Genomic DNA, 22,445 nt, shown 5'->3' on the forward strand with positions numbered 1-22,445 from the left:
TCCAAGGGCAGGATCTGCTTCTTTGGTTTGTGTTTTAGAACCTGTCCAGCTTCCCATGACTAGCATGAAGTCTATTATTCACTAAACACAGAAATTTGGAGATACAAGTGGCCACCTCCCAAGGTAGGGATTCAAAAATTTCATAACCATGAAGTGTTCAAGATTTCTTTCAGTTGGTACATAATTTCATAGTATGGGCAAATTTGTCAAATGATGTTTTAGTTAATTCAACGCTCATTTGATGACTGTTTGATGATAGATGGTGGAATTCTTCTCAGATAAAATGGGAGTTCTTGAAAATATAAAATGAGGTGTAATGCTTGTGTATCAGGATTGCTTTGAGTTTATGTTGTTCCTCAAGCATAGAATGAGCCATCTGTTTACCAAATAAATTGCAGTGAATTATCAGGATGTTGAATGAATAGAATGATTTTACATTAATTCTGGACTGATCATTAACAGTGAAACAGAAATCCATTAATGGTCAGGATGGTAAAAGGTAACACAAAAGTGATAACTCATTAATGAACTGCCTGTGAATGTTGGAATCCCCCAAAATTGCTGAATCTTCTAAACACTTGAGGATTTAGGCTTATCTTGGACTGCTTCAATCTTTTGATGACTATCAGTAAGCCTTTCTCAAAATAACAAACCTAGAAATATTACTTATTACATTCCTAAAGTGCACCCTTCAACCTAAACATATTACAAACATCTATAATGTGTTGGTGAAGCTCATGTTATAGGACAAAAACACTTGATTGAAGTAAATCACCATACATGAATTGAGATAGTCATAAATCCAACCTTTACAAAATGCTGAAATGATGTCTGGGGCTGAAAAATCGAACCGGCATGACTAGGTGTTCAAAATGGCCATGCCAAGTATTGAAGGGTATTTCCAATTTGTTCCTCTCCTGGGTACACAACAAAGGGCCACATTTGCGAAGCCCTATTGGCACACACTGCACCACTGGAGCGTCATTTCTTTTTTATGCTCCAGTGGTGTAGTGTGCCATCACATATTTACAAGGCCATGCAAAGTCACCTTGCCCGGCTTTCATGGCCTTGTAAATATGGGCCCCTTTCACACATAAAACTGCACAAAAGGGGTGTTCTATTGGTGTTCCATGGGAGTTGCTGCAGGAGTTCCCATGCAACATCCAAGGTACGTTAAGGAATCTGATGCATTCCTACATTTACATCTCTGGGAATGCGTCAGATTCCTACTCCATGCCAGGGGTGGCGTAGAAGTGATGGAAAGGGGATGGAATCTTTATTTCATCACCTTTTTTCCTCTTTCTAGGCGTGCTACATTCTGCAGCACGCAGAGAAAGAGGAAAAACGTCTCTTAATTGTATTTGTGCAGGAAGATGTCCCTTCTCGAAGAAAAAATAATCATCCCCACAATACAGGCACCCTTACACTATGGTGCATGGATGCCTGCATTGGCGCTAGGCAGAAATTTGTGCACCAGCGTATGGTCAGTGGACAGAAACGCACTGAATCTTGTATGCTATGGCACATTTCTGCCCTTTCCCGGTGGCACAAGACACTTGCTTCGCCGCCCGGTGCCACGGGGCTTGTGAATAATACCCAAAGTATATGACTTTTACAGGTCTGGATTTTTATAGATATGAGCATCCTCGTTCTGATGCAAAAATATGCTAATGTGAGTAGATTATTATGGGTATGAATTTTGATGAAACGTAGCTCATGGGTATCAGTATATAGCCTGAACTCTCCTGAAATCAGGATAAAAAGATTGACACCATTGCAGGTAATGAAAAATAGCAAATGAATCCCTTCTTTTGTGTTTCTTTGAGATAGCCGCTCAAAGCGTGGTCTTCTTGGGAGTTCAGGAAGTAAATATACCCATGGAGTTAAGAGTTTACAGGATACTGGACGTCTTTTGCCTGAACACTATGACAAACACACCTCATGCTTTTTGAATATTAGGCCTTGGATTTTTTGGGTGCAAAGAAAAACAATTTATGATCAGATGTCTACATAATCATTTGTGTTGAAAATACAGTAATGCCTTGCCCATTCTCACTGTTTCAGGGGTATGCCAGTTTATCTGAGAATTGCGAAGATACAAAGTGGTTCCAAATACTGCTGATTTCTCTAAGGCAGAAACAGAGTCCATTGTAAAAGATTCCCCATGGATTTGTTAGTGAAAATTAATGGATGTAGAAGGATACTGTTGATGCCTCTGACTGCTTTGTTTCATTCTTTATTTGGAATCCCAGTTCTTTCCCCAAATGCAGCATTAATAAAGCCACCAAATACTTCACAACCAATCAAGACTAGAAACAAGAGAGGCCCTTATTAAGTAGATAGTGATATGTTCAGGTAATAATGAGTGTTTTGGATAGTAAATTCCTTGTATGAATTGACTCTCACTCTAGGTTCAACTCTTAAGGTTCAGCACTGGATATTAACAGACACTGCTGACAGGTATGAAGGAAATAGTTGGGTCTGCTACAATCTATTCACTACCCCTCCCTTCTGCTATGCTCACATTCTCCGTATATAAGGGATTGTCTAGATTACCTATCTTCATAGTTCTTCCATGGTGCATAGCATTCCAGAAATCTCTGTGGTAGTAGTCACCACCGGACGAGACAACTTTCTTTCACTGTAGTGATTTCCCTACCACACCTCAATATGTTGTGGAAGATCATAAGAGCAGCGTTTGTTGTCGGTCATTTCAACACCAGAGTGAATCTCTAAATTCTTAATGAAGTCCCTGGTTAAATTCTGTGGCATTAGCCTCTTCAGGCCAGACTATCTCAGCCCCTAGGCAATGAATTGGCTAATGTTTGATACCACATCAAGAGATTCTTATTGTAATGAAAGTACACCCATGGAATCAACTAATTGATCCCAGGGTTTGCAAAATATAAGTTTAAATTGTTCTACAAGGTATGGTATCTATTTAACATGGAGTTTTAGATCAAAATAAGGAGTGTTGTCCATACTAAAGCATTTTAGTTAAGTAAAAAATATGGGCCTGATTACAACTTTGGAGGAGGTGTTAATCCATCCCAAAAGTGACGGATATACCACCAGCCGTATTACGAGTCCATTATATCCTATGGAACTTGTAATACAGCTGGTGGTATATCCGTTACTTTACCGTCACTTTTGGGACGGATTAACACCTCCTCCAAAGTTGTAATCAGGCCCTATGTTACCTTGGTTTGGTCTGCTGTAAAAGTTTATCATCAGAATGTGAACTGTTGATGGCAATGAGCAATAAATGTGTGAAATGCACATGCCTGTTCATGGGTGACCTCCACACCTGGGATCAGACCAACTATGGGAGGTCATTGCCCACAATCCAATCCAAGGGAAGGTCAGCACTGACTACCACCACATACCAGCCAAGGGTACCCTCCCTCTTTATGGGCACTATGGCCATGGGTTCATTGGGACCCCTTCTGGGGATACCCTTACCCTCCTGGCTTCTCCTGATACATGTGTCTTTCAGGCCAGTGGTAGGGATCCCACTGACCTTAAGGGAGTGAAAGTGTGTATTCACACTCTCAGAGGTCAATTCTATAAGGACCTCATCATTTAAGGAGTCCCCCTATATGGCTGCAATGCTAACCACCTTCTTGGTACAGGCTGCATCACCTCTGAAGTGATCTGTCTGCTGACTGTCTAAGCAGGCCCTGTTATACAAGATATTTTTAAATCCTGGGTCTCCCTGACTCTGCTGATCAGAGTAGGAGTTGGTTCTACTCTCCTCCATTTTACGGTTCTGAAGCACTGAGGGAGTTGCTGTGGTGGGCTTACAACCCTCCTCATTATGGTTTTGTGGACCTGACCCCCTTTTAGGGTCTCCCCCTGGGACTTTGTAAATGCTCTGGTTCTCAACCACTCATCAGCTGCCTATCCTACGTCTTTGGACTAGACAGCTATGAATCCACTAGATAATTGTGTAGTTTCTCTGAAATACAATTAGTCAAGATGTGCTGCTTCATGATCAATTGTAAAGCCCCTCAAAAGTATTTACTTTGTTACTCTGTAACTAGCCCTCTAGTGCCTTAACTGAGGTGTCCGCAAAGTCAACCCACAACTAGGTATTGACCTTCTAGGTATCTTTAATCCTTAACCTGTACTGCTTTGAGCTAAGACCAAACTTCTGGATAAGACATACCTTCATAGTGGGCTAGGACTTTGTTTCATCTCCCCCAAGGGTCAGGAACCTATCCCTCCCAGATGCTGGGATCAGTTGCCATAACAGTGAATCCCAGTACTGAAGCATAACTCTCCTTATCCTGAGAGCCCTATCAAAGGCTGTCAGCCACTTGTCAATGTCATCCCCCTCTTGATAGTTAGGAACAATCCCCTTGGGTAGGCTGGGACCACCCCCACCACCCCTGGATACATCAAACTCAATTTTGCTGCCATCATCTTTCTGCTCTCCACTTGCCCTGTTCTTCTCCAGGGCCAACTTCTCCACCTCTAAAGCTTTGTAGGCTAACTGGGCTTCAGGTTGCCTCACCCTGAGGACCAGTTCTGCTTCTTCTTGGGTAGACCCTATGGACCCACCCCACCCACTAGCTCGGGACGGGGCCCTGATCTCTGAAGTTAGTGACAGGTGATCATCAACCTCCTCCTGGAACCTGGACAGGGCATCTTACCCCTCCTTTTCTATCTCTGAGGCCTTCTCTGTTTCCACCAGCACTGCCACGGCTTCAAGGGTCCTACCATCTCCATCTTCCTAACATTGTTAGCAGCAAGTAACCTCTTTCTGCACAGCATCCTAAGCTTAGCTGCAGTGAGTGTGGATTGGCTAGCTAGATCAAGCTCCATGGTATACCTAGTTCTGGGTCACAAAAAGCTTTTGTACCAATGGAGCAGAACAATTTAGTAAAATCAAAAATGTTATTTAATAATAATTGGTCCAAATTTGAAAAATAAAAAAATAAATTTGCTCTAAATCAATTTGGATGATTTTTACTCTGCTTCACTTAGACAGTGTGTGATGATGTTAAACACAAGTACTGGACCCCACCACTGCATACCTAAAATGTTGGAAAGTGGGTTATTGGTAAGGGCAGGTAGATGCCTACACTCAGCAAAAGGTCTTAATCCCCCACTAGGTCCAGTCAAGGTCTCAATAAATTAATCCTGGCTTAACCCTTGGTAGCTTGGCCACGAGCAGCTAGGTTTCATTTAAGAGACATTTGTGTAAAACATTTAATATCAACAAAACAGTAAATAAGTCAAACACAAAACACAAATCTAATACCAATTTATAGGAATAGATTACATATTTATCTGTAAAATGGCACCAAAACAACAGAAATCTAATGTAGGAAACCGGAGACATGAATTTGTAAAGATTAAGGTGGTCATTATGACCCTGACGGTCTTCCGACCGCAAGGTTTAATGTGGCGGTATCATTGCCAACAGGCTGGAGGTGAGGACGGCCACATTATGAGTGTGATGGGTTAGCTGCTTCCAACCTGCCCCTTCTTCACTCACACTGCCATGGCGGTAGGAACCGGTCGGAGATATTCATCTATGACCTGGCGGTACACCAACGGTTTTAGGGGGAAACATCCTGCACAACTAGGTCTAAACCACTACTTTCCTGAATCACTACTGCTAAACAACTAAAAAGTCTCTACAACTAAATTCTGAACAACTACTGTCTAAAACAACAGTTGTGCCTGAATAACATTTTAAGGTAAGGTTTTCTTTTTGATTTTTATGGTTTATGAGTTAGGTTAGAATATATATATATATATATATATATATATATATATTTAAAGCAAGAAGAAGAGATGGAGCACTCACGGGTACTTTAGATTCAATTTATTGCGCCACAGACGCGTTTCAGCATTCTTTGCCTTTCTCAATGTGATTTGCGCACAAATGAAAGAAAAACAGTCACCTGAGCAGCCTTTAAATAGATTACTCCATACTTTAAGTGAAAAGACAGATGACGGACTCGCATTTGCTTCTTCAACCATTGTCATCACGGTGCCGCCATCACTCTGTGTGTGTTGTACTCACTTATGAGTTAGGTTAGAATATATATATATATATATATATACATATATATATATATATTAGTTGTTCAGGCAATTGTTATTCAGGCACAATTGTAACTGGACAAAGCTATACCCCTCTGAAGAGCTCTGATGAGAGCAAAACACGGGTCAGGGGTTGCTTTACTCATTCCAGGTTGGCTTGGACGGTATTTGACCAGTTGAAAGCTGTAATATTGTGCCTGGAGTGGTAAATGGGTTTTGTCATTTTACAGCTCGGCGAGGATGACACTGTGTCAATTTTATGCTTAAAGATTTTGTACAAATGGCAAAATACTTTGGGGGTAATTTTGACCTCAGCGGTCTTTTTCCAAGACCGTCGTGCGAAAGACCGCCAGTGGTGGCGGTTTGCCGCTCGGCCTATTATGACCGTTGGCAGCTCTCCGTCCTTTTATGGACGGAGAGCCGCCAACAGCCATATTGGCAGGAGGCGGGGAAGTGGAGGTTGCTCCACCTCCACCGCCACGCCAACAGAACACCGTCCAGCGAATCACATCCTGTGATTCGACGTGGCGGTGTTCTGTTGACGGTGTGGTGTCGGCAGAGCTGCCCCCATGGCTCCCGTCCCCTCTCGGAGGATCGCCGGACCAAGTAAGTCGATCGTCCGTGAGGGGAGGGGGGTAGGGGGGTTGTGTGTTGTGTGCGTGCATGGGGGTGTGCATGTGTGTATGTAGAGGGGGTGTGTGAGTGCGTGTATGCTTGCGGGGGTGTTGTGTGTTTGGGAATGAGTGCGTGTATGTCTGTAGGTATGTTTGTATGGATGTGTGCATGTATGTTTGAATGTGGGTGTGTGTGTCTGACTGTGTGTGTGGATGTTGGCATGTATGTCGGTGTGTGTGCGTGTATGTGTGTTTGTGGTGCCTGCATGCGTGTCATGTGTGTATGAATGATGTTATGTTGGGGGTCGGGGTGGGGGGGATCCTGCCACCTTTGGGGGGTGGCAGGGGTGGTGGGTGGGGTAGGGGAGGGAGTTGGGGTGGGGGAGACCCCTATCTGTGCCAGGGAAGGAATTCCCTGGCACTGACAGTGCTTACCGCCATGGATTTCATGGCGGTTCCAACCACAGGAAATCCACGGTGGTTAGCCGGGTAAAAATACCGCCGGCGGTATGGTGCCGGCCGCCGGGCTGTAGACCCAGGTCTCCAGCCCGGCGGGCAGAACGGAGAAGCGGCGGATGACCATGGCGGTAACCGCCATGGTCATAATACAGAAAAAAAAAGACCGCCAGCCTGTTGGCGGTATTACCGCCACTTCTCCGCCTTCCGCCAGGGTCATAATGACCCCCTTTGTCACTATCTAGCTTGGCGAGGAGAGCACTGTGCTGATCCTATGCTTAAAAACTTTGCTAGATAAGCAGGCATTTGAGGTGAGCAAATCTAGAGTGTTGCTGGTGTTGCAGGGTGCTCCTTACTAGAGCAGCTCTCCACCTAATATTGGGAACTTCCCAGAGTTCTCCTTTGGTTTTTGCATAGATATATATATTAGTTGTTCAGGCAATTGTTATTCAGGCACAATTGTTGTTTAGACAGTAGTTGTTCAGTACTTAGTTGTTCTGTCACATATTCTCTGTCTGTCAGATGGGCAGAAGCTTTTCACATTTTTGGAAGTGGACTAAAATAAGAACTATTATAGAGGGAAATTGTGTGCCTTGATTTGATTAATCTCAAAGCGGTTCTTAACAAGGTTTGCGGGAGGGAAAGTTGCACTTCAAGCACTTATGAGCAGACTTTCATTCTTCTTTTTTTCTCACAATGAACACTGTTACGGTGCGTAATATCAAAATAGAGGAGTTGCTCATAGAAGACCTCTCTGACTGAAAGAAACACATTTAAAGCAGAGGTAAACACAGGATTATTAAATTTGGTTGTGGAAATCAGTGAGAACCCTCTTTTTATAAGGGATGGGGTGAGGTATTTGCTTATATTGGAGATTGTGAATATTTTCCTGTTGCTGGGTAATATATTGGAAGCCTGGAAGTTAGTCACAATGTCCCACCCACAATAAAGGAGCAAGCTAAAACATCTATTGCATTCAAAGAGGACTGGTTAAATTATGTGATTATATTCAGTGATCTGTGTCTTGTTCAAGCAAACAAACCAACCTCTAATATGAATTTTCCTTTATTGGATGAGGGCTTGTTTTTTTTAGTGCAGAGACTCCTCCTGTGTCCACTCCTCTCACTAAGATAGTGATAGTTATTAGTATTAGTGAGTTAGCACGTTCTCTCACTTCTCTGTGCCTTTATATTTTGTAGCTCGTACATTGTCAAGCAATTTCCCAATGATGTATAGCTATGCATGCATCCATCTACACATTAAAAATGCAGACTGAGTTGGGCTTTCAAAGTGTGTTTAGATTGAGACAGAAATGAGAAGGAAAAAATCATTCACCACAATTTATTAGTAATTCCAAAATGTAGTTTAGGAAATTTGGAATAGAGTTAGGAAATTTGGAATAGGATGGTACACGATACTGGTATTATACAGGCATCTTATTTTGAAAAGTTCAATGTTACTTTCTTTCCTACATCATTCAGCATTCAGGGACAAGAAGAGGACTGGTCAGGCAGGCAAGGGAGCTGGAGATGCCTCCTCCACAACAGCTAGGGCAGATGGCTCTGCTGGCCCCAGTAAGTCTTCCTGTTGTTAATATGAATATTTATTTCCCTTACTTTTACCACTGCACTTTTAGAATATTTTTTTTACTTTTTTACTGTGCCGGTCTTGTAATTGTTTTCCAACTCCTCTTCGATTTATATATTTCTTAAATTCTTTTTATCCCTGCATTATCCTATTTCCTTATTTTAGATATATCACATTTCTATATTTTACTTCAAACTTTCTTTAATAGTCTGTCTGTACTAGTATCCTTCCTTCTGCTTTGTCAGTAAACCTTCACCTCTCCTCTTATGTTTGACCTGGCCCTTTTTGCAGGGTCATCCCCAAGCTTTTTGTCTCCTTCCTCTTAATTTTTCTGACCGGTTTTCGTTGGCTTTACAACTCTGGGCGCTTTACCACTGCTAACCGGTGCTAAAGTGCATATGCTCTCTGTGTAAATTGTAGCAGTAATTGGCTTTTCCATGCTTGGAATATTTGGTTTACTAGTACGTCTCTAGCAAAGTGCATTAGAGTTGCCCAGGGCCTGTAAATCAAATGCTACTTGTGGGCTTGCAGTACTGATTGTGCCACCCACATGAGTAGCTCTGTAAACATGGCTCAGACCTGCCACTGTAGTGTCTGTGTGTGCTTTTTCAACCTGCCAATTAGACCTGGCAAGTGTACCCACTTGCCAGGCCCAAACCTTCCCTTTTCATACATGTGAGGCATGCCTAAATTAGGTAACTCCAAGGGCAGGGTATAGTTTATGCTAAAGGTAGGACAGGTAGTGATGTGTGTTTCATGTGCTAACAGTGAAATACTGACAAATTTGTTTTTCACTTTTGCAAGGTCTATCTCTCTCATAGGTTAACATGGGAGATGCCTTTACATATCTTTTAAGTGCAGTTTCCCTATGGTAGCAGATGAAGATAATGATTGCGGTCCAAGAACTCACAATTTTGTCAGTTTGAAAATGCCACTTTTAGAAAGTGGGCATTTTCTTACTTAAACCATTCTGTGACTCTGCCTGCTTGTGTATTCAGTGTCTGGGTCAGACTGACAGTTGGCTGTTTGTGAATCTCCATTAGACAGTGACACAAAGGGAGCTGGGGTGTAGTCTACATTTCCTGATAGGCCATCTGGGCTATAGTGGAGGGAGGGGTGGTCACTTACACCTGAATGGGCTGTGCTTGCCCTCTCAAAAAGCAGTCTCCAACCCCCTTGTGTGTGTCTGGGGCAAGGCATGGGCAAGGCAGGATCTTGTGAACAACAGAGATTTTCCTTTGAAGTTTGCCTACTTCAAAGGCAGAATGGGGTATGTTGGAAAATGGGTTATCAGTAAGGGCAGGAAAGTACCTAGAATTAGCAATACACCACTAACCTCCACTTAGGTCCTGTTAGGTCTCAGTAAATTAGACCTAGCACAACCCTTGGTAGCTTGGCAACGAGCGACAAGGCTTAACTTAGGAGACAAAGCGTAAAGCATTCAAATATCACAAATCAGTAATTAAATAAAAAACAGGAAACTGTGTAAAAATCCAAAACTAATTGATAAAGTAGTAAATAATTTTAGCTTTAAAATGACACCAAAACGAATAAAATGTGATAAAAGGAACCAGAGATATGAATTTTATAAGAATTAATGCTTTTTAGCCCTTAGAAACGAATAGCACCAATCTGGTCATCTGGTCACTCCTCGACCGGGGCAAAGGCAAAGTTCGAGGCTGACCACGATGGGGCACTGCTCGGCTACAGCTCGCGGGAGGCCTGGGTCAAAAGTTTACCTTCGGACTTAGTCATTTTCTTGAAGATTTTCTGTAGCAGGACCAAGTAGCCCATCCAATACGACCTCCTGGGTCCTTCCTCGGATGTGTGTTGAGGTAGCCCTTGGTGGAGATTTGACCTTCGGACTTAGTCATTTTTTCGACATGAAAATCCTTTGATAGGGGCAAACCTGAATCTTGATCTAACGTCCTTTGAGCCTTCTTCGGATACACTGTCTGCGAGGTCCCGGTCAATTTCCATCGTTCGGACTTAGCCACTTTTTCTGAGTTTTTCTTCACTGGGAAACACCTGCAAGTCAGGCTGGGTCGGGGTTGAGGCAAGCTGCCTAGAGTTGCTGCGGCAGGTCGGTCCCATTATGGAGCTTTTTTCCAAAGGTTCTCCAAACTTTTCCAAACTTCTGGATCTTCTTCCAGATGTTCCTTTAAGGTTCTTTTGAGGTCCACAACTCACCCCAAGGTTCCAGAAGCTGTGAGATGCCCCTTGTGCAAACTCCTTTTTGGCCACTGGACAGTGGTCAGCTGGTGGGTTTCTTCAGGAGATGGTGCAGTGGACTCTGGTTAGCACGTTTTCACCTGTAGCAAACAAGGAGTCCCTTCTTGAACCAGTTGAAGCCAGGCAAAATCCTTCTTGTGGTGAAGCCCAATGTGCAGCTGGTGCAGTCCTCCAGAGTGCAGTGTCCAGGTGCAGGCCAGGGGTCCAGCAGGGCAGTCCTTCTTCTCCTGTAGTTCTTCCTTGTAGGGATCTAAGGTGTGGGTACAGGTCTGCAAGTTTTATCCTTGCTCCTGGGTGAAAAACAGGGGGGTCCTGGTTCTCCAATCAGGTGCAGAGTCCTTCGCCCTGTGATGACCACTTCCTGGGAAGTGTGGCAAGAATCAATCCCAGGGAGGAACATTCTTTAAAAATCCATCATGGCTGAAAATGATTTTGGGAGATTACATCTGGCTGAGCCCACCCACTGGTGTGGCTAAAAATCCTAAGCACACCACTCTCCTGCCCTCTCCTAATCTAATCAAGGGGGGCCCTAATTGTCTGGGTTTGCAGGATGTGAGGGAGGTGCTGGGTTGCTCCAAATATCCTTCCCTGCCCATGAAGACCAGTTTGGCAGCCCCCCCTTCCTGATTCCCTATCTGCTGAGGGAAAATCTCCTCCCGAGGCACATCTCTTTGTGTTGAGCCAGGCCACTTCACACTTCATTAAGGCTACCTGGCCAGGCTGCCAGAGGCTGTCCAATCAGAGCAAAGCAGCAAAAACACTGCAGTGCTGAAGTTGGCAACTTTTCAGGTAAAGTTTAAAACTCTTTACCTGAACAAGTTATTCTAAATCCAACAATTGGAAGTTGTGGAATTTATTATAACAATTAATTTGATACCAAACTTGAGGTATCTGTTACTTAAGGGGACTTTTAAAATTAAAATACAATCTCCCCATTCTAGCCTATGGAAGCCATTAACTACAATGAGAGAAACACAAATGTGGCTGTGTTTCCTCACCAGGGCTTATAAAATTATTGTTATAAGGTCCCTGCTTATAGTTATATGGCACCCAGCCCTATGGGCACATAGGACACACCTTAGGGGTGACATATGTAAAAATTAGGGAGTTTAAGACTTTGGAACTACTTTTAATTCCAAAGTTGAATTTGCATGTAACTTTAATTTAAAAGCAGCCAGCAAGGCAGGCCTGCCTTTAAAATGACACTGGGCACCTCAGCAGTGCACCTATGGGGGGGCATTACCTATGCTGGGGTCCCTAAACCTACATGCCCTACCATATACTAGGACTTATAGGTAGGTTAATTTTGCAAATTATAATTAGCCTAATTTGCATATCCACTGGCCCTGGGACTTGTAAGCAGCACCCAGGGCACAACCAAGAGTCTGTAAACACCAGTATCTGTCCAAAAGGTTTGGGGTGACCAGGGCAAAAAAGAGGACTTTCCTACAGGCTACAAGTAGTGGACCAAAACCTAAGATTTTTAGATTACTTCTGGAACCAAGAGGAACCTCTGCCAAGGAAAACAGCTGAAGAACTGGAGGAGGAGTACTGCCTCTTTGACTGTGACAGTGCTTTGTTGTGTTGGCCTGAAGTTGCTGCTTTTGCCTGAAGGAGGACAAAGACTGGACTTTGTGGTATATTCCTACTTGCGAAGAATCTCCAACGGCTTTGTGTAGGACGCTGGCCTGGTTTATAGTGGGTACCTAAGGTACTTACACCTTAAACCAGGTCCAGTTATCCCTTATTAGTGAAATGTAGACATTGTCTAGCAGCTTAGGCTGTCTAGGGGTAGCTGTAGCAGAGCAGAGACTGAACTAGGATACATGCAAAGCTCTTGCCATACCACTATAGTCACACAGTATGTATACACAATAAAAAACAATACTCAGTGTTACCAAAAACAAAGGTACTTTATTTTAGTGACTCAAGGCCAAAAATATCTTAGAGGCAATACTCCTTCTGGAGGTAAGTATTATACACAATATATACACTAGTAACCAAAATCAGGTAAGTAAACAGTCATAGAATAGTGTGATTAGTAGAAAATACAATAGATTGCAATGAGCCTAGGGGCAACGCAAACCGTATACTAAAATAGTGGAATGCGAATGTTGAATTCCCCCTAGGCAAGTGTAGTGTGTAGAGGGGCACTGGGAGTGTAGGAAAACACCAAAGGTAAGTAAAGTACCCCACCCCGGAGCCCAAGAAAGCAGGAGTAAAGTACAGCAAGTTTCCTCACAACACACTACAAGTCGTGATGAAGAATTATGCAAGAATCAAGTAAGACTGCAAGCAAACAACTGTGAATTCCTGGACCTGAAGACCTGTGGAGAGAGGAGACCAAGTCCAAAAGTCAAAGAAGAGTCCATGAAGAACAGGAGACCCTTCCCACCTTGAAGAAGGTGCATAGGTGGATTCTCCGGTTGTAAGAAAAGTACAGAAATGTACCAAAGAAGATAGCTGTAGGTTCATGCTTGGTGCAAGAGATGTCTCACTTTGAGTTGTTGGATGCAGGCTGTTTGTATCACTGGATTCCGCCAACAAGCCTTGGTTCACGCAAATATGCAGTTTGCGTCAAAGAGGAGCTGACTGGACCCAGGAGGGACCTGGGGGTCTCAATTCAGACTTAGGAGACAGAGGAAACTCTCAGCACTTCAGAGTGCCCTCTGAAGACCAGGCAGCACCCATGGGAGTCCCAGAACATGGGGACAAAGGAGTTGCAAAGTATAGTTGAAGCAGCACTACACTGGAGGATCCCACGCAGCCGGAAAACAACTCAGAGAGATGTGCGTTGCACGATAGAGTGCTGGGAACACAGGCTATGCTGTGCATGAAGAATGTTTGGAAGAAGTGCACAGAAGCTCAAGGAGCTGTAGAAGACAAGGTGCACAGATGTACTGTCGCTGCACGAGGAGGCAAGCTCTTACCTCCGCCACATTTGGACAGCTGGACCTTTGGACAGTCAGGGTCACTTCGGTCCACCACCTGTGTTCCAGGGATCATGCTCATCGACAGGAAAGGAGTCCCAGAGTACAGGTTGTCATCACAGAGAGGTGCCTGCTGAAGCTGGGAAGTGACTCTGTCACTCCATGGGAGATTCCCTTGGTTCTTCTTGTGCAGGGTGAATATAGGCAGTCCTCAGAGCATGCCCACCTTGGAAACTGTTGCAATCGCTGACTGGAGCTGAAGTTGCAGGACACTGGAGTCTTCCTGGATACTGTGTTGCAGTTACAGTGGTTCCTGGAGCAGTCTGTGGTTGATCTGTTGGTCAGAAGCTGAAGCAGAGGATGCAGAGGTGTCCTGGTGGAGTCTTGCAAACCGAATCTGAGGAAACACCCAGAGGAGAGACCCTAAATAGCCCTGAGAGGGGGATGGGCTACCTGCCCAGGTATTCACCTATCAGGAGGGGTCTCTGATGTCACCTGCTGACACTGGCCACTCAGAGGTCTCCAGAGGGTCCCCACACCTTGTAATCCAAGATGGCTAATGTCAGGGACACTCTGGAGGAGCTCTGGGCACCACCCCTGGGGTGGTGATGGACAGGGGAGTAGTCACTCCCCTTTCCTTTGTCCAGCTTTGCACCAGAGAATTGTACTGGGGTCCCTGGACCAGTGTAGACTGGATTATGCAAGGAAGGCACCGTTTGTGCCCTTCAAAGCATTTCCAGAGGCTCTGGGAGGATACCCCTCCCATGCCTGTAACACATATTGCCAATGGGAGATGGTGTAACACCCCTCTCCTAAAGGAAATGCTTTGTTCTGCCTTTCTGGAATTGAGCTGCTCAATCCCCAGGAAGGCAGAAACCTGTCTGTGAGGTGCAGCAGCTGGTGCTGCAGTGGAAACCTCAGAGAGCTGGTTTGGCAGTACTGGTGGTCCATGGTGGAGCCCCCAGGGTGCATGGAATTGGCCCCTCAATACCAGATTTGAATTGGGGGTGCAATTCCACAATCTTAGACACCTCATACGGCCATTTTCAGAGTTACCATTGTGAAGCTACATATATGTATTGACATATGAGTTGTGCACGCTTATAATGCTGAACCCGCACTCACGAAGTCTGGGGAATTGGCCCTGGACAACATGGGGGCACCTTTGCTAGTGCAAGGGTGCCCTCACACACAGTAACTTTGCACCTAGCCTTCAGTAAATAAAGGGTAGACATATAGGTTACTTATAAGTTACCTGGTGCAGTTAAAAATGGCTGTGATATAGTGTGTGCACTATTTCACCCAGGCTGTAGTGGCAGTCCTGATGAAATGATTGTATGAGCTCCTTATGGGTGGCAAAAGAAGTGCTGCAGCCCATAAGGATCTCTTGGAACCCCATATACGTGGGACTTTTAAGTGGGGTCCAGTGTTGCAATCAGAATTGAAATATGGAGTCACTAAACTATAGTGACCAATGTGGTACACAGAGAGAGCATAAACAGAACTCCAGTGACACAGTCAAGCATACTGACAACACATATAGGCCACAACTATGAGCACTGCGGTTCTGGCTAGCAGGATCCCAGTGAGACAGTGAAAACACATTGACAAATAGGTCTCAAACTATGAGCACTGGGGTCCTGGCTAGCAAGATCCCAATGAGACAGTAAAAACACTATGACAAACAGGCCAAAAATGGGGGTAACCATGGTAGAAAGAGGCTACTTTCTCACACTTGGACTGAGCTTGCCTTCTGTTTTGAAGTCTCAGGGCCATCAATTTTTTCTCTGTCAGCACTTGGACTCTCTGCTGAGACTCCTGTCCTGCCAAGTGGTGCCCTATTCAGTCCCATGGCCCTTGAAAGGTGAAGCTGGAAGAACAATGACTGAAATCCATGCACAGGATGCCGTGCGGGGAAAATGTAGATGTACCACCTCCAATGCGCTGTAAAAATGACGCGCCACCTGCCTTGCGGCTGAAATTGACACACCACCTGCATCGCGGCTGGGAAATCAATGCATCACTTGCTTCGCTGCTGAAGAAATGATGCAACACCCACTTGCAGCTGCTGAAAATGATGCAAACCCCACGCAGCATGGTTGTCCCTTACAGTGCGGCCGGATTTTTCACGCATCTTTGCTGGCCTTCAAAATTAATGTAAACCTGCACAGACCGAGGTGCCCCATCTGGAAAGCGACACATGGCCCCACATGCGAGTAAGAAATTGATGTATCACTGACTTTTTTGATGCAAATCAGGTACTTTGTGTAACAACAATGTTGCCATTGTTTTCTATGGAGTAAAATCTAATATTGTTAAAATTCACATCTTGACTTGTGTATGTTGGATGTTTGTTGTTTTGGTCTTGTTTGATTTAAATAAATATTGGCTATTTTTCTAAACTTATGTGGTGTCCATTTTGTAGTGTTTTCACTGTTACTGGGTGTATTGGTACAAATACTTTACACATTGCCTTTGAGATAAGCCTGACTGCTTGAGCCAAGCTACCAAGGGGGTGACCAGGGGTTGTCTTAGGAATATAACACACTTACCCTGACTAGAGTGAGGGTTCCTGCTTGGACAGAGTACAGACTGACTGCTAATTAGAGCCCCCATTTCTAACACCTTATGTATCTTGTGGACTGGGGGTACTGTAAGGCTCAGAGAACCTATGTACTCTACTGTGAAGAATCAAGATTGCATCCCCAAGTAAGGTATTCTACCCAGGTGTGTTGGGAAGGCTTTCTTTTTTCTTGCTTCAGCTCAATCAATTAAAAAATAGAGTGTTTGGACATGGTCATGTAGTTGTTGGACCCTCCAATGTTGTTTATGTATTATGTATTATATTATTGCAATATACCAGCAGTTGATGACCGTGCACCATGGTTAGATGTATGAGGCCCCATTGCATTTGCCAACCAAGACCATGGAGCCGCCCGCCTGGAGGGAACCGCCGAATAACCGCACCGCGGTCAAAAGACCGCAGCGGCCATTCTGGCTTTCCCGCTGGCCCGGCGGGCGACCGCCAGAAGGCCGCCCGCCGGCCCAGCGGGAAACTCCCTTCAACAATGAAGCCAGCTCCGAATGGAGCCGGCGGAGTTGTAGGGGTGCGACGGGTGCAGTGGCACCCGTCGCGATTTTCAGTGTCTGCAAAGCAGACACTGAAAATATTTATGGGGCCCTTTTAGGGGGTCCCTGAACTGCCCATGCCACCCGTTCCCGCCATCCTGTTCCTGGCGGTAAAAACCGCCGGGAACAGGATGGCGGGAAGGGGGTCGGAATCTCCATGGCGGCGCTGCTGAGGATTCCCAGGGGCCCCAAGACACCCGTTCCCGCCATCCTGTTCCTGGCGGTAAAAACCGCCGGGAACAGGATGGCGGGAAGGGGGTCGGAATCTCCATGGCGGCGCTGCTGAGGATTCCCTGGGCCAGGGGTAAACCGGCGGGAAACCGCCGGTTGCCCTTTTCTGACCGCGGCTTTACCGCTGCGGTCAGAATGGCCCAGGAAGCACCGCCAGCCTGTTGGCGGTGCTTCCGTGGTCCCCGGCCCTGGCCGTCATGGACCGCCAGGGTCGGAAAGACCCCCCATATGTCCTTCATTGACCAATATTTGCACCATTTTCTTTCTCTTCAAAAACACAGATTCATCAATAGCTCTGGCCCTCCATTACAAACAGTTTTTGTTTCGATTGACTAGCTGGCCACCTAATATTTTGATATCAGATAAGTCTGTAACTGAATTGTAGTGAGGTATTGTGGGTGTATTCTTGCTATAAGAAAAACAATAGGAGGAGGTGTATCCTTTTCACTGCGGGCGTCGGCCAGTGGCCGACGCCCACACTCCCTCCCTGGTGCGGGTCACGACCAGTGGCTGACACCAGGGAGGGTATTAATGAATCCTCGGGATTTGTTTTTTTTTTCTTGTCCCCGGGAGACACGGAAGCTTCCATGTCTCCCCCCCCACCCGCCCCTTTGTGACGTCGGCGCGCTGACGTTACAAAGTTGTTTTCCCCATCGAAGCAGGAAGCAGCCTTGCGGCCGCTTCCTGCTTCAATGGGGAAAACGGCCTTCCGCACGTTCGGGAAGGCCTCGTAAGAAAGGGGAGAGTCTCCCCTTTCTTACGAGGCCTTCCTGAAAGTGTTTACTGGCCCCCGGTCGCAGCAGGGTGACCCCCTGTGGGGGCAATATTTTTTTTAGATGTTGTAGGGTTTCCCTGGGGGCCATTTTGGGGCCCCCAGGGAAAGGGGCAGGGAGGTTCACTGTTCGAAAAGCCAGGTTTTGAGGCCCTTCCTGAAAAGAAGTAGGTTTTGGGTCTTCCAAAGGTGGGTTGGGAGGGCGTTCCAGGTTTTGGGTGCAAGGTAGGAGAAGGATCTGCCCCCGGTTGTGGTGTGTTTGATGCGGGGGACAGAGGCGAGAGAGAGGTCAGCTGAGCGGAGGTTTCGTGTAGGGGTGTGGAAGGTGACTCTCGTTGAGGTAGGCAGGGCCTGTGTTGTGGAGTGATTTGTGTGCGAGGATGAGGATCTTGAAGGTGATCCTTTTGTCCATGGGGAGCCAGTGGAGGGATTTGAGGTGTGGAGAGATGTGTTTGTGTCCGGGGAGGTTGAGGATGAGTCGTGCTGCTGAGTTCTGGATGCGTGTAGTTTGCGCTTGAGTTTTAGAGTGGTGCCGGCGTAGAGGGCATTTCCGTAATCAAGTCTGCTGCTGATGAGTGCGTGAGTGACAGTTTTTCTGGTCTCTGTGGGGATCCAGTTGAATGTTTTTTTCAGTATACGGAGTGTGTTGAATCATGAGGAGGTGAGAGCGTTGATTTGTTGGGTCATCAAGAGGGAGGAGTCTAGGATGATGCCGAGGTTGCGTGCGTGGTTGGCGGGGGTGGGTGCAGAGCCTAGAGTGGTGGGCCACCATGAGGGGTCCCAGGTGTTTTTGTGTGGGCCAAAGAGGATTATTTCGGTTTTGCTTGAGTTGAGTTTCAGGTGGTTGGCTGTCATATATATATCACTTTTGTCAATATTTGTGTGGTTTCCCGGGGGGGAAAAGGGTCAGACTTGTCTAGTGGCAGTTTTAGTGCCATAAAGAAGCGCAGAAGGTTTATATGCCTACTGCAAAGAGCAAATCTGTATTTTTTGTAAATAGCTGAGTACATTAGTAAAGTCAGCCATTACCTGCGCTATAATACCAATGAAATGTATGTGCGGGGTGGAGGGCGGCTATGGAGAAATGAAGGGCACTTTTGCTGGGTGGTAATGAGGGAATCCTAGGAGGAGGGAGTGGGAGCACCAATAATGATTGTTGGACTGGGCGCAGGAGGTGCTAAAGACTGTGACGAATGGTATGTGACAAGGTGTTTTTTGAGTGTCTTGAAAGAACGTGCTGATTGAGGGAAGAAGCGCAGGTAAGGTGGCCTCTACTGTTGCACGTATCTCACACACACCATCGATTTTGTGACTGTCTACGTAGGCTAGTGTTTTAGAGCAACAGTTTAGCCAATAGCAGAGATGGCATCTTGATGGATGACTGCTGCCTGCACTTGGGTTATAGAGGACCGCTCTGACATAGGATCAGAGACTGAGACATCAGATACTGAGACAGCATCTGAGGGATAGGACAATGGCGCAGACTCTGGGAGTGATTTTTCAGTCGGAGGAGTCCCATTCGATAACTCCTCTTCCAGTACATTATGAGGGAGGTGATGAGGACAGTCAGGCGAATGCGGCGGCAAGCAGAGAGAGAGAAAGTGCTCTCTTCGGAGCTCCCCAATTTAGTTCAGCCCCAAATTCCACCACCCAAATCATATTGTGGAGACATCAAAATTATCTATGGCAAAACAAACTGGTTTTGTTAGGCAGGCACCTGTGTTTTTGGTCCTGGATTCGGTGGCCATATAGAGAAACACACTAAATCCAAACATTTCTGGAAACTAGACATTCGGGGGAGTCCACAGAGGTGTGACTTGTGTGGATTCCCCAAAGTTTTCTTACCCAGAATACCCTGCAAAGCTGAAATGTTGAATAAAAACTCTATTTTTCTCGCATTTCTGTCACACAAACTACAGGAATATGCTGGGATCCACAAAATTCCTACCACCCAGTGACTCCTCACCTGTCCTGATAACAACACTACCCCACTTGAGTGCCTACACCTAGTGCCTGCGTCAGGAATGGATCACCCCAGGGTCAACAGCTGCCTCACGTAAGGACCAACATTGACCGTTGTGTGATCTATTCCTGTCGCGGGCACCAGGCCTACCCACACAAGTGAGGTATAATATTTATCGGGAGACTTGGGGGAACGCTGGGTGGAAGGTAATTTGTGGCTCCTCTCAGATTCCAGAACTTTCTGTCACCGAAATGTGAGGAAAACGTGTTCTTTTAGCCACATTTTGAGGTTTGCAAAGGATGCTGGGTAACAGAACCTGGTCAGAGCCCCACAAGTCACCTCATCTTGGATTCCCCTGGGTTTCTAGTTTTCAAAAATGCACTGGTTTGCTAGGTTTCCCCAGGTGCCGGCAGAGCTAGAGGCCAAAATCCACAGGTAGGCACTGTTTTCTATGAAAAAAATTGATGTATCCACGTTGTGTTTTGGGGCATTTCCTGTCGCGGCGCTAGGCCTACCCACACAAGTGAGGTATCATTTTTATCAGGAGACTTGGGGGAACGCTGAGTGGAAGGAAATTTGTGGCTCCTCTCAGATTCCAGAACTTTCTGTCACCGAAATGTGAGGAAATTTTGTTTTTTTTGCCACTTTTTGAGGTTTGCAAAGGATTCTGGGTAACAGAACCTGGTCAGAGCCCCACAAGTCACCCCATCTTGGATTCCCCTAGGTCTCTAGTTTTCAAAAATGCATAGGGTTGGTAGGTTTCCCTAGGTGCCTGCTGAGCTAGAGGCCAAAATCCACAGCTAGGCTCTGTTTTCTGTCAAAAAAATGGGATGTGTCCCCGTTGTGTTTTGGGGCATTTCCTGTTGCGGGTGCTAGGCCTACCCACACAAGTGAGGTATCATTTTTATCGGGAGACTTGGGGGAACATAGAATATCAAAACAAGTGTTATTGACCCTTGTCTTTCTCTACATTTTTTCCTTCCAAATATAAGAGAGTGTGTAAAAAAGACGTCTATTTGAGAAATGCCCTGCAATTCACATGCTTATATGGGCACCCCGGAATTCATAGATGTGCAAATAACCACTGCTCCTCAAAACCTTATCTTGAGCCCATTTTGGAAATGCAAACGTTTTCTTGATACCTGTTTTTCACTCTTCATATTTCAGCAAATGAATTGCTGTATACCCAGTAAAGAATGAAAAACAACTGCAGGGTGCAGCTCATTTCTTGGCTCTGGGTACCTAGGGTTCTTGATGAACCTACAAGCCCTTTATATCCCCGCAACCAGAAGAGTCCAGCAGACAAAACGGTATACTGCTTTTGGAAAATTGACATTGCAGGAAAAAGTTACAGAGTAAAACATTAAGAAAAATGGATGTTGTTTTCAGCTCAATTTCAATATTTTTTTATTTCAGCTGTTATGTTCTGTAGGAAAACCTTATAGGATCTACACAAATGACCCCTTGCTGAATTCAGAATTTTGTCTAGGTTTCAGAAATGTTTAGCATTCTGGGATCCAGCATTCATTTCACACCCATTCCTGTCACTAACTGGAAGGAGGCTGAAAGCACCAAAAATAGTAAAAATGTGGTATGTCCCAGTAAAATGCCAAATTTGTGTTGAAAAATGTGGTTTTCTGATTCAAGTCTGCCCGTTCCTGAAAGGTGGGAAGATAGTGATTTCAGCACCAGAAACCCTTTGTTGATGGCATTTTCAAGGAAAAAAACACAAGCCTTCTTCGGCAGACCTTTTTTCCCATTTCTTGGGAAAAAATGAAATTTTCACTGTATTTTGGCTGTTTTCTTGGTCTCCTCCAGGGGAAACCACAAACTCTGGGTACCATTAGAATCCCTAAGATGTTGGTAAAAAAGGGCGCAAATTTGGCGTGGTTAGCTTATGTGGACACAAAGTTATGAAGGCCTAAGCGCGAACTACCCCAAATAGCCAAAAAAGGGCTCAACACTGGGGGGAAAAGGCCCAGCAGCTAAGGGGGTATCAAGTGTCTAAAATGTGTAATGTTTTTTTGTATCCGCACCAACCACCAATGCCAGGGACAGCAGCACAGATGCGGCAGCGCTTGAAGGTGGAGTCTTGCTGTTGGTAGGCAGTGGTAAGTGATATCTCTTGCTTATTGACAATTAGTAATATACTCACTGCAATGGTGTACTGGTGTTGTTGTTGACTCACTGGCGAACACTCTGCTTTAGCTGATATAGTGGGAGTTAAGTATTAATGGCCTCTTCTATCTGCAACTCAGCAGACAATGGTTCATAATGTATTTTAACTATGATGGGTTTATGGAAAATTAAAAGAAGGATTGAAAGAGAAAAGATTAGTGAAACATATGAGTGAACTTGTGTGGGTGAAAGGAGAAATAATAATCATATAGGTGGGTAATTGGATGCATGGGTGGGTGTGAAGGATGGATGAAAGGGTATACGGGTAAAAGGATGCCTGTTGAGGTGGGTGAAAG

The sequence above is a fragment of the Pleurodeles waltl genome, chromosome 1_2 (assembly GCF_031143425.1).
Source record: "Pleurodeles waltl isolate 20211129_DDA chromosome 1_2, aPleWal1.hap1.20221129, whole genome shotgun sequence".
Taxonomy (NCBI): Eukaryota; Metazoa; Chordata; class Amphibia; order Caudata; family Salamandridae; genus Pleurodeles; species Pleurodeles waltl.